Raw genomic sequence first — 15995 nt, 5'->3', positions numbered from 1 at the left:
TCACAAGAAATCTCATCACCTTAGAAAAAGTCAATCAACTTGTTTGAACTTTTTTTTTTTTTCCTGTACGTGGGCCTCTCACTGCTGTGGCCTCTCCCGTTGCGGAGCACAGGCTCCGGACGCGCACGCTCAGTGGCCATGGCTCACAGGCCCAGCCGCTCCGCAGCATGTGGGATCTTCCCAGACCGGGGCACGAACCCGTGTCCCCTGCATCAGCAGGCGGACTCTCAAACACTGTGCCACCAGGGAAGCCCTATTTTTGCTTTTTTTAAGGGGAATAATGGCATTCCCTTTGTAGGATTGTTGTAAGCATTCTATTTAATAGATATACATTCAAAAATCAGATGAAGGCAAACCTTCTTTCCTGTAACTCTCTTTATCTTTGACTTTTATTTTCACTAATGGCAGGAATATTTGTTCTTTTCAATTAAACATATTTGTGGTTTAAAACAAAGTTTTCTTTGGAGACTTCTTCCTTTCCAGAAGTCTGTCCTGTCTGTTTTTCTTTGATGGCAACACAGGGAAGAGGCTTCCATTTCCAAGTGGGTCTTGGCTGAGTGGTATTCATTCTCCCTGAGCTCTGGTTAAAGTGTTTAATTCTACTTGCCTATATCCTTTGACTCCTACAGGTTTTTGTTTGTTTGGGGATTTGGGTTTTTTTGTTTGTTTGTTTGTTTTCTGTTTTTCTGTTTTTGTTGTTCTCCACTCTGGTAGAGCTTTGGCCAGCAGGTCACTTGGTGTCTTACACTTTACATGCTACCAGATAGTTTGCATTTGGGCCCAGACATTTCTAATTACCATAGACTTGCCATTGACTCCAGCTGGGAGATTCCTGTATCCTGCAGACATCTCCATCCAAACCTATGACATTTCTGATACATTAAGTCTCTCTCCTTGGGATCCCTGGGACAACATGCTATTGTTTTGTCTACACTGAAAATGTGTAACCTAATAAGATTTACCCTGGTCCATCTGTTTAGTACCTTCCATAGCCATTGATTCTCTATCATAGATGTCATATTAGATTTAAGACAAAACTGTGAATATTTTGTGGAAATCTTGCAAGCTTTCAAGACACTGAAATTTACCACCTAATCCCATAAATCTACCTGAATATTTCTACTATCTGCTCTTAACCCTTAACCTGAAGGACAGCAAAACCCAAGAGTGTAAATTTTGCTCTGTTTCTTATTCCCTTAGATCTTTTCCCCAGAACTTTTCCAGGGAAGCAAAAATATCTTCTGTGTCATATTACTTAGCTCTCCAATGTTGTAGTTTATACATTCATTCTTCTTTCATGTTCTGGTTTATATTTAAATTTTGAATTTGAGGAGTTCCAAGAAAACATTTCTTTCTCTCCTGAAAGTTCAAAACTATTATTTTACTAAGATAAAAATTATATGTGAAAACCAAAACTAAAGAAAGAAATTTTTATTTTAAATGCCATTCAACTTTCCAATCCCCATGAGAATAAATCTCAGCCCAATGGCCTTATCTCACCAGGAAAAGTTACTGAAAATGATGAAAAAATTACCCAGAGTGGAAAACAATTTATATGTTATTTTAAAATACTGCCTTGCTATACCTTTAAAAAAAAACAACACATCTGGCACATTCAACATGTCTAATAAGTTCAAACTAAATTAGTATTAGTTGCAATTATGATAAATATGCATACATATATACATAATACAAATATGCATGTAAATATACATGTTTATTGAAATCATCATATAGAATTATACATCATTAACTTAGTTATACTGGTTTATATTGTGCTCACAAAAAATAGTCATTACCGTACTTATTGACTATGGATGTTATTCTTCTGATAAAGCAGCATAAGTTTTCATGGTTTCCCTTGATCAAAACTAAGCACATATAATCTATGTTGAATTGGCATTCATATCTGTGAGACAGCAGAAAAATAATTACCCTTCATTCTGCAACAGGAACAAACTAAAGGCAGGTACTTACCCTGGGATTTAACAAGATTTTATTTTGGGCCTGAAGATAAAAAGGTTTAGATACATCAAGCAGTTGATATCATTGCACAAACAGTTACTTTTATTTTTTAAGGTAATTTTAAAAACAATTTAATAAACTGCCATGTCTTGTGGCTGTAGAAGTTCTAGGATATTTTGCAAGGAGTTACAAGGGTTTTGTGTATTTTTCCTCAGTCATATATACTCACAATTTACACTATACTTAAAAATTGTATTAATGTAACAAATTTTCAAAATGGACTTTCAAAATTCTTTTTTATAAGTACTTGGCCATACACCTAACTAGTGTGACCCGTATTGCCAGCAATGTCTTATGTGTTCTTTAATACTTTTCTGAAATTTTAGTCATTTCAATAAGTATAAGTTATATGCCATCAGAGACTTTACTCTCTGAATTATTTATTCTATGAAAGGTTATATTTCTAGGAATCTTTCTAGACATAGACATAAAAAGTTAGATGTAATATATTTCTTTCTTTAAAAGGACAACCTAGTGAAGGTTAATAAACATTTTTTTTAAAGACTAAAGCAAATATAAAAACCCCAACAGAACTATGAGTGTGTTACAACAGGAGCAGAGGAAATACGACATGGGCTGGTAAGGAATGTTACATGAAAAAGGTAATTTTAAAAAAATAAAAGCACCATCATTATTGAGGTAAATTTACATAAAATTAAATTCACCAGTTTGAAGTAAACAAGTTGATGACTTTTGACAACTGTACACAATCACGTGAATGCTACAGAATATTTATATCATCTCCTATAAAAAACAATTGACTTTTTACATTCAATCCCTTCCCCTCAAGCCTTGCAAACACTGAATTGCTTTTTGTCACAATAATTTTGGCTCTCCAGGAATTTCGTATAAATAGAATCATATAGTATGCTATTTTCCGTGGTTGCTTCTTTTAGTTGTCATAATGTCTTGAGATTTGCCCATGTTATTACATGAATAAGAAGTTCATTTTTCTGCTTCTGAGTAGTGTTTCATCCTACAAATGTATCACAATATGTTTATCCTTTCAAAAGCTAATGGACATTTGGATTATATCTAATTTAAAACTATTATAAATGAAGTTTTTAGTATTGATATTACTCTGACTGGTATTGATAGTTTCTCATTGAATTACTTTTGTTAAAACTTGTCTGATGAATTTTATTTATTATTTTAATCTTTATTATTTCATTGTATATGTTATACAACAGACACTTTCTTGAGTAGTTCATCACTCAAGAAATTCTCACAAAATTATGTTAAATTAAGAAGGTAGGTTAGGGACTTCCCTGGTGGCGCAGTGGTTAAGACTCTACCTGACAATACACAGGACACAGGTTTGGGCCCTGATCTGGGAAGATCCCACATGCAGCGGAGCAACTAAGCCAGTGTCCCACAACTACTGAGCCTGTACTCTAGAGCCCACAAGCCACAACTACTGAGCCTGCATGCTGCAACTACTGAAGCCCATGTGCCTAGAGCCAGTGCTCTGCAAAAAGAGAAGCCACAGCAATAAGAAGCCTGCACACCGCAACGAAGGGTAGCCCCTGCTCACCACAACTAGAGAAAGCCCACACACAGCAACAAAGACCCAACACAGCCAAAAATAAATAAATAAATTATTTTTTTAAAACTAGAAGGTAGGTTATAAGACTACTGTACATACATATATATGTAAATAAATATTTATTGTGTATTTGTTTATATTTATATAAACATATAATTACATTAATATGTAATTGTGTTTGTGGGGGTGAATTGGGTCTAAATAGACAAGAATAAAACCAAAGTTTATTGGTATTTTCTAACTGGTATGATGTGAAATTTTTTTTCCAAATACTTTTCCATATTTTTAATAATATATAAAGCAATACACAAATGTAAAAGTAAAATTAGGAAATATTTAAAATTAGAAATAACAGCTTTATATTTATTACACTGTATTGAGTTTCTATCACTTCCTCAAGTTCATTCACACAGAAATATTCAGTGAAATGACTTATCAAATAAATGTCATGATATATTGAATGCCTTTTTAATTTTTTGAGGTTTACAATGTAAATTAGCATATTAAACTTTCTAAGAATTTCTACAGGACTGACAACCAGCATTCTTAAAACCTATTTTACAATTGAGCCCTACATCTAGTATGCACAGTTGGGAAACAGTGCTTTGTACTGTGGAATACACGTATCTGTCAAGTACATAAAGTAATAGAAATGGCTCTTGAGCTTATAATGGGAGGACTGAAAATTGCGTTAATGTGAATTTGAAAAGTGAATATATTAATATCATTTACTACTATGATAATAAATTTCTTTTGAGAATTTATCATTTGGGTTTTCAAAGTTATTTCAACGTTTATCAGAAAAAGAAGGTATAGCTCCATAATACTCTTTTCCTTTCCCCATCCTTTGTGAAGTAACGTTAAACTCCCTTGAGTTTGAAATATATTCACTAACGTAATTTGTGTTCCTAAACTTCAGGAAAAAAGAAAAAGTATAAATAGGTTAATATATCAAGTACTAAATCTAGACCTTGTAGTGTAGATCTCCAAGACTATTTCTTCGAAATAATAATTGTATAGAAATTAAGTTCTAATAGAGTAATAAAAAAAATTAAGCTTGAGACTAAACGAGAAGACAAAGTGTGTCTATAATATGCTGTCTATCTTCTAATCAATTCTAATTTGCCTCAGCATTTATCAGATGGAATTAGGTACTTCCCATACGTATTTCAATGCAAACTCTATCAATCTATTATATGAGTCCCTCAGAGAGAGGAGGATTTGCTTTGGTTTATCAAAACTTTCAAAGTGTTGCTCATTGATCTAATCAGATATTTATGCCTCAATTTTTAAGATGGATTAAACTTTATTTTAGGAGTGTAAGCTTTGCTGAATAAAATGCCAAATGGCCCTTGTTGCACTCTGTCGTTTCACACAGAATCATCCTTTAAGTTATAAGTGCTGTTTTAAAAAGTTTCTGTTCACTATGAGGCTTTTAGAGACTGAATAAAAAATCCTCAAATTGTCACTAGTATCATCCATCACCATTACCAACCACATATCACAGACAAGTAAACTTATCTATTTTTTTTTTTAACATCTTTATTGGGGTATAATTGCTTTACAATGGTGTGTTAGTTTCTGCTTTATAACAAAGTGAATCAGTCATACATAAACATATGTTCCCATATGTCTTCCCTGTTGAGTCTCCCTCCCTCCCACCCTCCCCATCCCACCCCTCCAGGCTGTCACAAAGCACCGAGCCAATATCCCTGTGCCATGCGGCTGCTTCCCACTAGCTATCTACCTTACTGCGTTTGTTAGTGTGTATATGCCCATGACTCTCTCTCGCCCTGTCACAGCTCACCCTTCCCCCTCCCCATAACCTCAAGTCTGTTCTCTAAGAGGTCTGCGTCTTTATTCCTGCTTTACCCCTAGGTTCTTCATGACATTTTTTTCTTAAATTCCATATATATGTGTTAGCATACGGTATTTGTCTTTTTCTTTCTGACTTACTTCACTCTGTATGACAGACTCTAGGTCTATCCATCTCATTACAAATAGCTCAATTTCGTTTCTTTTTATGGCTGAGTAATATTCCATTGTATACATGTGCCACATCTTTTTTATCCATTCATCTGATGATGGGCACTTAGGTTGTTTCCATCTCCGGGCTATTGTAAATAGAGCTGCAATGAACATTTTGGTACATGACTCTTTTTGAATTATGGTTTTCTCAGGGTATATGCCCAGTAGTGGGATTGCTGGGTCATATGGTAGTTCTATTTGTAGTTTTTTAAGGAACCTCCATACTGTTCTCCATAGTGGCTGAACCAATTCACATTCCCACCAGCAGTGCAAGAGTGTTCCCTTTTCTCCACACCCTCTCCAGCATTTATTGTTTCTAGATTTTTTGATGATGGCCATTCTGACTGGTGTGAGATGATATCTCATTGTAGTTTTGATTTGCATTTCTCTAATGATTAATGATGTTGAGCATTCTTTCATGTGTTTGTTGGCAGTCTGTATATCTTCTTTGGAGAAATGTCTATTTAGGTCTTCTGCCCATTTTTGGATTGGGTTGTTTGTTTTCTTGTTATTGAGCTGCATGAGCTGCTTGTAAACTTTGGAGATTAATCCTTGGTCGGTTGCTTCATTTGCAAATATTTTCTCCCATTCTGAGGGTTGTCTTTTGGTCTTGTTTATGATTTCCTTTGCTGTGCAAAAGCTTTGAAGTTTCATTAGGTCCCATTTGTTTATTTTTGTTTTTATTTCCATTACTCTAGGAGGTGGGTCAGAAAGGATCTTGCTTTGATTTATGTCATAGAGTGTTCTGCCTATGTTTTCCTCTAAGAGTTTGATAGTTTCTGGCCTTACATTTAGGTCTTTAATCCATTTTGAGCTTATTTTTGTGTATGGTGTTAGGGAGTGATCTAATCTCATACTTTTACATGTACCTGTCCAGTTTTCCCAGCACCACTTATTGAAGAGGCTGTCCTTTCTCCATTGTACATTACTGCCACCTTTATCAAAGATAAGGTGTCCATATGTGCATGGGTTTATCTCTGGGCTTTCTATCCTGTTCCATTGATCTATCTTTCTGTTTTTGTGCCAGTACCATACCGTCTTGATGATTGTAGCTCTGTAGTATAGTCTGAAGTCAAGGAGCCTGATTCCTCCAGTTCCTTCTTTCGTTCTCAAGATTGCTTTGGCTATTCGGGGTCTTTTGTGTTTCCATACAAATTGCGAAATTTTTTGTTCTAGTTCTGTGAAAAATGCCAGTGGTAGTTTGATAGGGATTGCATTGAATCTATAGATTGCTTTGGGTAGTAGAGTCATTTTCACAATGTTGATTCTTCCAATCCAAGAACATGGTATATCTCTCCATCTATTTATATCATCTTTAATTTCTTTCATCAGTGTCTTATAATTTTCTGCATACAGGTCTTTTGTCTCCTTAGGTAGGTTTATTCCTAGATATTTTATTCTTTTTGTTGCAATGGTAAATGGGAGTGTTTTCTTGATTTCACTTTCAGATTTTTCATCATTAGTATATAGGAATGCCAGAGATTTCTGTGCATTAATTTTGTATCCTGCCACTTTACCAAATTCATTGATTAGCTCTAGTAGTTTTCTGGTAGCATCTTTAGGGTTCTCTATGTATAGGATCATGTCATCTGCAAACAGTGACAGCTTTACTTCTTCTTTTCCAATTTGGATTCCTTTTATTTCCTTTTCTTCTCTGATTGCTGTGGCTAAAACTTCCAAAACAATGTTGAATAATAGTGGTGAGAGTGGGCAACCTTGTCTTGTTCCTGATCTTAGTGGAAATGCTTTCAGTTTTTCACCATTGAGGATGATGTTTGCTGTGGGCTTGTCATATATGGCCTTTATTATGTTGAGGAAAGTTCCCTCTATGCCTACTTTCTGCAGGGTTTTTATCATAAATGGGTGTTGAATTTTGTCAAAAGCTTTCTCTGCATCTATTGAGATGATCATATGGTTTTTCTCCTTCAATTTTTTAATATGGTTTATCACATTGATAGATTTGCGTATATTGAAGAATCCTTGCATTCCTGGAATAAACCCCACTTGATCATGGTGTATGATCCTTTTAATGTGCTGTTGGATTCTGTTTGCTAGTATTTTGTTGAGGATTTTTGCATCTATGTTCATCAGTGATATTGGCCTGTAGTTTTCTTTCTTTGTGACATCCTTGTCTGGTTTTGGTATCAAGGTGATGGTGGCCTCATAGAAGGAGTTAGGGAGTGGTCCTCCCTCTGCTATATTTTGGAAGAGTTTGAGAAGGATAGGTGTTAGCTCTTCTCTAAATGTTTGATAGAATTCGCCTGTGAAGCCATCTGGTCCTGGGCTTTTCTTTGTTGGAAGATTTTTAATCACAGTTTCAATTTCAGTGCTTGTGATTGGTCTGTTCATATTTTCTATTTCTTCCTGATTCAGTCTCGGCAGATTGTGCATTTCTAAGAATTTGTCCATTTCTTCCAGATTGTCCATTTTATTGGCATAGAGTTGCTTGTAGTAATCTCTCATGATCTCTTTTATCTCTGCAGTGTCAGTTGTTACCTCTCCTTTTTCATTTCTAATTCTATTGATTTGAGTCTTCTCCCTTTTTTTCTTGATGAGTCTGGCTAGTGTTTTATCTATTTTGTTTATCTTCTCAAAGAACCAGCTTTTCGTTTTATTGATCTTTGCTATTGTTTCCTTCATTTCTTTTTCATTTATTTCTGATCTGATTTTTATGATTTCTTTCCTTCTGTTAGCTTTGGGGTTTTTTTGTTCTTCTTTCTCTAATTGCTTGAGGTGCAAGGTTAGGTTGTTTATTCGAGATGTTTCCTGCTTCTTAAGGTGGGCTTGTATTGCTATAAACTTCCCCCTTAGAACTGCTTTTGCTGCATCCCACAGGTTTTGGGTCGTTGTGTCTCCATTGTCATTTGTTTCTAGGTATTTTTTGATTTCCTCTTTGATTTCTTCAGTGATCTCTTCATTATTAAGTAGTGTATTGTTTAGCCTCCATGTGTTTGTATTTTTTACAGATCTTTTCCTGTAATTGATATCTAGTCTCATGGCGTTGTGGTCAGAAAAGATACTTGATACAATTTCAATTTTCTTAAATTTACCAAGGCTTGATTTGTGACCTAAGATATGATCTATCCTGGAGAATGTTTCATGAGCACTTGAGAAAAATGTGTATTCTGTTGTTTTTGGATGGAGTGTCCTATAAATATCAATTAAGTCCATCTTGTTTAATGTATCATTTAAAGCTTGTGTTTCCTTATTTATTTTCATTTTGGATGATCTGTCCATGGGTGAAAGTGGGGTGTTTAAGTCCCCTACTATGAATGTGTTACTGTTGATTTCCCCTTTTATGGCTGTTAGTATTTGCCTAATGTATTGAGGTGCTCCTATGTTGGGTGCATAAATATTTACAATTGTTATATCTTCTTCTTGGATCGATCCCTTGATCATTATGTAGTGTCCTTCTTTGTCTCTTTTAATAGTCCTTATTTTAAAGTCTATTTTGTCTGATATGAGAATTGCTACTCCAGCTTTCTTTTGGCTTCCATTTGCATGAAATATCTTTTTCCATCCCCTTACTTTCAGTCTGTATGTGTCTCTAGGTCTGAAGTGGGTCTCTTGTAGACAGCATATATAAGGGTCTTGTTTTTGTATCCATTCAGCTAATCTGTTTCTTTTGGTGGGAGCATTTAGTCCATTTACATTTAAGGTAATTATCGATATGTATGTTCCTATTCCCATTTTCTAAATTGTTTTGGGTTCGTTATTATAGGTCTTTTCCTTCTCTTGTGTTTCTTGCCTAGAGAAGATCCTTTAGCATTTGTTGTAAAGCTGGTTTGGTGGTGCTGAACTCTCTCAGCTTTTGCTTGTCTGTAAAGGTTTTAATTTCTCCATCAAATCTGAATGAGATCCTTGCTGGGTAGAGTAGTCTTGGCTGCAGGTTTTTCTCCTTCATCACTTTCAGTATGTCCTGCCACTCCCTTCTGGCTTGTAGGGTTTCTGCTGAGAGATCAGCTGTTAACCTTATGGGGATTCCCTTATGTGTTATTTGTTGTTTTTCCCTTGCTGCTTTTAATATGCTTTCTTTGTATTTAATTTTTGACAGTTTGATTAATATGTGTCTTGGCGTATTTCTCCTTGTATTTATCTTGTATGGGACTCTCTGTGCTTCCTGGACTTGATTAACTATTTCCTTTCCCATATTAGGGAAGTTTTCAACTATAATCTCTTCAAATATTTTCTCAGTCCCTTTCTTTTTCTCTTCTTCTTCTGGAACCCCTATAATTCGAATGTTGGTGCGTTTAATGTTGTCCCAGAGGTCTCTGAGACTGTCCTCAGTTCTTTTCATTCTTTTTTCTTTATTCTGCTCTGCAGTAGTTATTTCCACTATTTTATCTTCCAGGTCACTTATCCGTTCTTCTGCCTCAGTTATTCTGCTATTGATCCCATCTAGAGTACTTTTAATTTCATTTATTGTGTTGTTCATCGTTGCTTGTTTCATCTTTAGTTCTTCTAGGTCCTTGTTAACTGATTCTTGCATTTTGTCCAATCTATTGTCCATTCTATCTCCAAGATTTCGGATCAACCTTACTAACATTATTCTGAATTCTCTTTCAGGTAGACTGCCTATTTCCTCTTCATTTGTTAGGTCTGGTGCATTTTTATCTTGCTCCTTTATCTGCTGTGTGTTTTTCTGTCTTCTCATTTTGCTTATCTTACTGTGTTTGGGGTCTCCTTTTTGCAGGCTGCAGGTTTGTAGTTCCTCCTGGTTTTGATGTCTGTCTCCAGTGGCTAAGGTTGGTTCAGTGGGTTGTGTAGGCTTCCTGGTGGAGGGGGCTAGTGCCTGTGTTGTGGTGGATGAGGCTGGATCTTGTCTCTCTAGTGGGCAGGTTCACGTCTGGTGGTGTGTTTGGGGGTGTCTGTGGCCTTATTATGATTTTAGGCAGCCTCTCTGCTAATGGGTGGGGTTGTGTTCCTGTTTTGCTAGTTGTTTGGCATAGGTTTTCCAGCACTGTGGCTTGCTGGTCGTTGAGTGAAGCTGGGTGCTGGTGTTAAGATGGAGGTCTCTGGGAGATTTTCGCCGTTTGATATTATGTGGAGCTGGGAGGTCTCTTGTTGATCAGTGTCCTGAAGTTGGCTGTCCTACCTCAGAGGCAGAGCCCTGCCTCCTGGCTGGAGCACCAAAAGCTTTTCATCCACAGGCTCAGGATAAAAGGGAGAAAAAGTAGAGGGAATTAGTAGAAGTATGAGGAAAGAAAGAAGGAAAGGAGGATAGGAAGGAAGGAAGAAAGAAAGAAAGAAGCAAAGAAGGAAAGAAGGCAAGAAGGAAAGAAAGGAGGGAGGGAGGGAGGGAGGGAGGAAGGAAGGAAGGAGGGAAAGAAGGAAAAAAGACAGAAAGAAAAGATACAGTAAAAATAAAATAAAGTATAATAAAGTTATTGAATTAAAAACTTCTTATTTAGAAAAAAAAAAAAAAAGGGACGGAAAGAACCTTAGGACAAATGTTGGAAGCAAAGCTATACAGACAAAATCTTACACAGAAGCATACACATACACCCTCACTAAAAGAGGTAAATGGGGAAAAATCCTAAATCTTGCTGTCAGAGACCACCTCCTCAATTTGGGATGATTCGTTGTCTAAAGGAGGGAAGGAAGGACGGAAAGAAAGAAAGAAAGAACGAAGGTAAAGTATAATAAGGTTATTAAAATTAATTATTAAGAAAAAAAATTAAAAAAAAACATGGACGGATAGAACCCTAGGACAAATGGTGGAAGCAAGACTATACAGACAAGATCTCACACAGAAGCATACACATACACATTCACAAAAAGAGGAAAGGGGAAAAAATCATAGATCTTGCTCCTAAAGTCCACTTCCATTCAGGTATTCCACAGATGCAGGGTACATCAAGTTGATTGTGGAGCTTTAATCCGCTGCTTCTGAGGCTGCTGGGAGAGATTTCCCTTTCTCTTCTTTGCTCTCACAGCTCCCAGGGCTAAGTTTTGGATTTGGCCCTGCCACTGCGTGTAGATCGCTGGAGGGCGTCTGTTTTTTGCTCAGACAGGATGGGGTTAAAAGAGCCGCTGATTGGGGGCTCTGGCGCACTCAGGCCGGGGGGAGGGAGGGGTACAGAGTGCGGGGCGGGGCTGCGGTGGCAAAGGCCGGCGTGACTTTGCACCAGCCTGAGGCGCGCTGTGCGCTCTCCCGGGGAAGTTGTTCCTGGATCCCGGGAACCCGGCAGTGGCGGGCTGCACAGGCTCCGCGGAAGAGGGGTGTGGAGAGTGACCTGTGCTCCACACAGGCCCCTCGGTGGCGGCAGCAGCAGCCTTAACGTCTCCCGCCCGCCTCTGGGGTCCGTGCTTTTAGCCGCGGCTCGCGCCCGTCTCTGGATTCCGCGCTTTCAGCCGCGGCTCGCGCCCGTCTCTGGATTCCGCACTTTCAGCCGCGGCTCGCGCCCGTCTCTGGATTCCGCGCTTTCAGCCGCGGCTCGCGCCCGTCTCTGGATTCCGCGCTTTCAGCCGCGGCTCTCGCCCGTCTCTGGATTCTGCGCTTTCAGCCGCGGCTCGCGCCCGTCTCTGGATTCCGCGCTTTCAGCCGCGGCTCGCGCCCGTCTCTGGGGTCCGCGCTTTCAGCCGCGGCTCGCTCCCGTCTCTGGGGTCCGCGCTTTCAGCCGCGGCTCGCGCCCGTCTCTGGGGTCCGCGCTTTCAGCCGCGGCTCGCTCCCGTCTCTGGGGTCCGCGCTTTCAGCCGCGGCTCGCGCCCGTCTCTGGGGTTCGCGCTTTTAGCCGCGGCTCGCGCCCGTCTCTGGAGTTTCTTTAAGCAGCGTTCTTAAACCCCTCTCCTCACGCCCCAGGAAACAAAGAGGGAAGAAAAAGTCTCCTGCCTCTTCTGCAAGTGCAGGCTTTTCCCCGGACTCCCTCCCGGCTAGCTGTGGTGCACTAACCCCTTCAGGCTATGTTCAAGCCGCCAACCCCAGTCCTCTCCCTGCGCTCCGGCCTCAGCTCGCAGCCCCGCCCGCCCCGGCGGGTGAGCAGACAAGCCTCTCGGGCTGGGCTGGTGAGTGCCGGTCGGCACCGATCCTCTGTGCGGGAATCTCCCCGCTTTGCCCTCCGCACCCGTTGCTGTGCACTCCTCCGCAGCTTCGAAGCTCCCCCCTCCGCCTCCCGCAGTCTCCGCCCGCGAAGGGGCTTCCTAGAGTGTGGAAACTTTTCCTCCTTCACAGCTCCCTCCCACGGGTGCAGGTGCCGTCCCTATTCTTTTGTCTCTGTTTTTTCTTTTGCCCTACCCAGGTACGTGGGGAGTTTCTTGCCTTTTGGGAGGTCTGAGGTCTTCTGCCAGCCTTCAGTAGGTGTTCTGTAGGAGTTGTTCCACGTGTAGATGTATTTCTAGTGTATCTGTGGGGAGGAAGGTGATCTCCGCGTCTTACTCTTCCGCCATCTTCCGCCTTCTCGTAAACTTATCTATTGATTTAAAAGCTGACTAGGGACATGGGGAAACAACTGTCCCTTGCAGCAAATGAATGTCATTCAGTTCAATGATTAAGAAAATGGTGTTTACTCACACAGATCTCATAGATAAATGTACTTCAAATTGCAATCTTCCTGTTATTCCCTGATCATTAGTGCAGCTCATTAATCAAAAAGTAGATAATTTAAACATATACAAACATATATAAGATAATAAAAATGATGCTTTATTAACATAATCAAAATAATAAGAATATGACAGCTTGCCATGGTATGATTTTTTAATGGGTTGGAAGAAGGTGAAGAGAAGTTAAAAGAGGAATATATATATATATATATATATATATATATATACACACACACATTGATAATGCCCAAAATAAAGAACAATATGTTATTTATTTCAATCTAGTTGAAGAAGCTTAATAATGATAGTGAGAGGGGAAAGGTCTGCTACATGGTTAATACTTTTTAGATTTGACTGCATCAAAAATAGCCCTTTTCACAACCTTGAAATCTGTGTCGTGTCAAATGTCTACTTCTTGAATTGCCTTAGTTATTCTAGATGGAAGTGGGAGGAAGGTTGGAACTGGGGTGACTTACTGACACCCAGAGCAGACACTCATGTTATGGTACCCATGTTTTTATTGCATTCCATTATTGAAGAGCTTCAAATGCGTGCACTAGGAAAATGTCAGCGCTTGTGTCGTGTGCAAGTATACACATCTTCTATAATTCATCTGTAAAAGAGAAACTTACAAAAGACATCCCTAAAAGTCTAAATGAATATATGAGTCAATAATTTACAGGAATTAAAAATGATTTTAATTTTGAAAATAACCAACAATAAATAATTACTTTAATGCTTCAGTTCATTAGTTTATTCTGCTTTGCCTCAGGTCCAATCTAAAGCCTCATCTCATCAAAGCTGTTTTTCAAAACCTTATTGCCTACCACTTTAAAACCATTTTTATCAGTTTGGTTTTAATATTTTGTAAATGAAATACTGCGTGACTTCAGGTTACATAACTGCATACTCTTAATTTGTAAATTATGTTTTATCACATATCCTCATATTTAGGGTTTTTTTTTTTCCTTTAGGGTGCTTAACTAAATATGTTACTGTAGGAACAAAACCTTTCCTTATTTTATATCTCTACTAATTTCAACCTTGGTTTGTATCAAGTAGATGTTAAATCATACACTGTAAAATGTAAGAATATTTATTTTCACAAACCCAGTGGATATAAATTTGGTTCGTTTGAACTATTAACTCTTTATCCATTTTAGACTTGGTCTTGTGGCTTTCCTTCTTTAGTTAATTTGTTTTCACTTTTGCTTCTATGCTACATTAGTTTCTCATGCAGCAATTGCACTGTACAATATTACAATAAAGACTGTGAAGATTTTTATGGGTATAGTGTCCATTACAGTATGCAATAGTATTTCTCTCTGGTTCTTAGTGATCAAGCTTTCTGTACTTTGTCACAAACAGTGTTTATTCCATGTGATTGTTTTGGAGAGTGTCAAAATAAGAATTTATGGTGTACTGCTGTTGATTCCCTTTGAATTAAAATTTTTATATTGCAGGGGTAAAAATATATTGCATAACCTAAAGCTTAAATTCTGTTACTCTTTATTTTTTAAAAAAAGACACTTTACATAATATAGGGAAAGGTGGGATTATTCCCAAACTGAAGAAATCTGTTTCTCTTGAAGTACTAACATTTAATCTCCACCTCTAACTATATTGCTCAAAAGCAGCTACATGTAGTAAACTGCCTGGTTCCCTCCTTAACTATCTTTTATGGCTAAGGAGACTTCCCTTCTTTCTGCTGACTCAGCCCATTGGAATTTTGAAGTTAATACTGCCCTTTTGTAAATACGTTCTAAAGAACTCCAGTCCTGTATTCGCATGACTCAGCAGCTAATCAAACTTACTTCTTAGATCTAGGATTTCTACATTCTCTCTGTACACAAACCCCTATATTATATTTTGTGACTTATATTTGTGTCCTTTCCCTACAGGGCCCACCCTACTTTGTCTCTACTATTCCCTTCAAAACCTGGAGTTGTGTTCCTGAGCTGGAATGTCATAGGTGCATCTCTACAGTTTGCTTCAAACCTCCATGATGCCACCTTTCATTAAATTAAAGGAATATGTGCTAAGAATACACCATGTGCTGGATCCTATACTCAGTATTGGGAACAACATTGCTCTAATCTCAGCTACTGTTAATTAAAGGACAAATGTGTCAACCAATATTGGTCAACCAGCACTAGGAGGAAGATAAGAGTCCCTTTGACTGGTGTGAAGACCAGTGAGACTCAGGGCCAGCTCAGATCCAGCACTACCTCTGATTAGGGTGGGGACGGCCACTGCTTTTGCTCTTGGAGGCAGCAGATCAGGAGTGGTCTGGAACTCTGACTAGTGCGCCTGGACTGCCCCACTCTGCTCTCTGGCCTGCACCTGGCACCCTCCCCAGCCCCTCTTGCTTCAACACTGCTCCCCTCTGGGGCAGAGATGCCAATGCTGGGCGTGGGGAGAGCACACACTTAGAGGGAATGGACTGGCTTGGACCTGAGCCTCAGGGCTTCTGCTCCAGCACTTTAGGACCTGCCCCTGCCCCTAACAGGGTTCTGTCAGCCACTGGGCAGAGGAATAGGCTCTGACTATAGTCCCTCCATATCCAGCCTCACCTCCCACCAAGGTGATAGCTGCCAGCACACCCGGGATGTGGGGTGGGGATGTGGGGGGTAGGAAACATGACTTATGCTCACTTCAGATCCAGCTCTCCCACAAAGTCCACTCGGCTTTTCAAGATAAGAGTTACCAAGGGTTTTGCATCTTACTTATTGTCAAAATTCTAGCTGTAAGAAAAAAACAATATGTGTTTGTAATTATAGTCTTATTTTCCCTTTTATCAATCTTTGGTGCCAGATGCCTGATTTTGTATCCCATCTGATAGCATGCTATCTGC

Source organism: Pseudorca crassidens, chromosome 17 (genome assembly GCF_039906515.1).
Source record: "Pseudorca crassidens isolate mPseCra1 chromosome 17, mPseCra1.hap1, whole genome shotgun sequence".
Taxonomy (NCBI): domain Eukaryota; kingdom Metazoa; phylum Chordata; class Mammalia; order Artiodactyla; family Delphinidae; genus Pseudorca; species Pseudorca crassidens.
The sequence above is the reverse complement of the archived record's forward strand: the minus strand, read 5'-3'. Positions refer to the sequence as shown.